Raw genomic sequence first — 2,864 nt, forward strand, 5'->3', positions numbered from 1 at the left:
CCAGCTCTATAAAAGAATGTATGTGCCTTAAGTGCTTCCTCATGCATTTAGGTAACTGCATGCACCTAAGTCCTCACGCCTTTAGCTAAGGCTCTAGGGACCCAGTTTGTCCCACTACTGACTGTAAAAGGAGCTCAGGGTGATTATCTCAGACTTTGATGTCTGCCAGTAAGATATCAAACGTAGGACAAAAAACCTGTGGGGATCTGAATTTTTTAAAGTGGAGCTTCCTAAACTTCCACTGTCCTGTATGTACCAAAAGCTGTCTCCTCCCTGGCAGGACACAATGCTTAGTCAGAGGTCATAAATTTAGCAAAGAGTTACTGGAAGTTGCATGGGTGCCGTTTACCTTCTCAGTCTCCCTTTTAGAAAATAAAGAGTGGCATCTCTCTCCATCTGTTTTTGGAAGGAATTGCTCAGTTGATAATGTCAACCCGTACTCTGTGTTGCAGATCCTCATTTGCTATTGACCGTTACGGGCCTGACACAATGCTCAGCAGAGCACTTACCTGCACAAGATAAGAGACTCTTTTCTCTCTCATGTGTTCCAGGACAGTTTTTGGATCTGCTCACTGGCTGTGATGAGGGCCAGTCTGAGGTGTCTAACCATCCCGTCACATTGTACAGAAAAATCCGACACCTGACTGAAGGCTGTTATACCTCCTTCAATTCCTTCGCGATCTAGCAGCAAAACTAGCTTTTTTTGCAATCGTTAGCATTCATGTTGGATGAGAAGTTTCCTTCAGAGAAGATGAAAGATCCAAAAAAGGAAAGACATATTCAAAAATTCTGCATTTTTATCTTTCCTGTTGGGAAAGTAAGGCAGTGTTCAGTTCTGAGAATAGATAGTCTTTAGCGAACTGCAGGTGACAGTTTTGCAGTTTTCTGGCTCACCTATGCAGTCAGCAAGCCTCCTAGTTTTATATCCCGACACCATCTGATCCTTGTAAGCCCGTATATCTCTTCAGGGCATGAAAGCCCACTGAGATGAAGTTACAGATTAAATGAATAGCAGCAACAGGAAAAACTACAGCGTTACAATGGGATTTGAAGGAGAAAAGAAACATTGAGCAAATACTACTTCACTTCCCTGTGATGCTCATCTTTACTGCAAACAGGTAAGTATAAGCTCAGTAACTACAATAGAGAAACAAATGTCTATGCAGTAGTGTCAGACTACCACCTGCCTACTTTTCCTCTCTTTGTTATTCTTACTTACAAATTTCTATGAAAGCATTGCGCTACAATTTCTGTCTCCACCATATAACAGAGAAAAACAAACAGAATTTGAATATTATTTGAATAATAGAAAACCTTTCTCAAAAACTGTATAGTCCAAAACAAAGCAACTCCAAGTATTATATACAGAAAGCTAAAAAGCAGATGAGACCACATAGTTTACAAAGTGCATCAGAAAGAAGTCAGTACATTACTTTCTAAGATCCTTACCTAGGGCTGTAACCGGTCACGCTTACCAAGTTGAGTAAAGCATCCTCGTTCAAAGACAACATCTAAACTTTATGCCTAACTTATAAGCACATGCTGAAGACCTCTTGAGGGCACGTGTTTAGAGGAGGAAGCCAATCAGGACAGAGCACCTGAAGTGGAGTTTAGGCCAAGTTTAAGTCCAAAATTAGTATCCAAAAACTTTTCCTTGGCTGCTGCCTAGCCCTGAAGGCAACGTGAACCTTACAGTGCTCAGATTTGCTCTAGTTTGAACTAAGATGAGGAGCTGGGCACCTTGCTTACTAACCTGGTGGGAATCCCAAACTAGGCCTGACTCCCCTGAGACACTCCATCTAGTAAGTGCTTGGTATTTCTTGCTCCTTGAATGAATCTCTACTGGCTGAGCTGCCTGACTCAGGTCACAACCCGCAGAGTATGCCTAAGAAACGCTAATAAAATCAAGCTGCCAACAGCATCATAAGAAGCTGTGCCTCGATTGTAAAACCCCAGGGCAAAGGAAAATGAATGCACTTTATCCCATTAATTAACCTATGTAGTGGGAATAAGGTATACAGCTCCATACACCCCACTCCCTTGGCTCAAGCAAGGGTTTAGGACACTGAACAGGGACAGGAGCTACAGAGAGGACAGAATAAAATTTGCAAAAATTTGCCAGCTCTGCAGCTGTTAGACTGTTGGGCAGGTGAGTTCCTTTGTTGAAAAGACTGTGTCCTGCTCATGCTTCCAAAGAAAATCAGCAGCAGCCTTATACTGGAGAGAGGGCACAAACCTGTGGTGCACAAGTGGGTGCAGATGCCTGGGCTGGGCTGCTTGCGCCCCAGGGAGGGGCAGGATTTCACACAGCCCTCTCAGCATTTCCTGGGCTGGTGGACAGGGTTTGATCCCATCCTGACATACCTAATCTTCCCCATGGACTGTACAGAACACTAAATTCTGTTTCCAGGGACAGGCATATCTTTCTCCAAGAGCTCTGAATTATGACCAAATTGGATAACTTTGCCATTTTTGCAGCACCCAATAGCCAGACCCAGCTGTATAAATAAGCACAGCTTAGCTGAAATCCATATAACTTCACTAATGTACGTCTACTTAGATTCTGGCCTTGGAATATTGATTTATGATTTGATATCTTAGCACTTACTTTCACGGACAACAGGCCTGCCAGTTCATACAATCAAACAGATTTTTTTTAAGTCACTCTTCAGTTGTAATCAGTATTTCTTTTTACCTTCAGTGCATAAAAATTACTACCAGCTTTAAAAACACCATACTGTAGTCACCTTGATCTTTGACAAAGAGTTCTTAATTTTCCAGAATTTTGTATTTGAACCAGAACAGGAAACAGTTTTCCAGGAACAGACTAAGTAACCAATCCGTCATCTGTATATACAACTAGT

Source organism: Pygoscelis adeliae, unplaced genomic scaffold, assembly GCF_000699105.1.
Source record: "Pygoscelis adeliae isolate BGI_AS28 unplaced genomic scaffold, ASM69910v1 Scaffold312, whole genome shotgun sequence".
In the NCBI taxonomy this organism is placed as follows: domain Eukaryota; kingdom Metazoa; phylum Chordata; class Aves; order Sphenisciformes; family Spheniscidae; genus Pygoscelis; species Pygoscelis adeliae.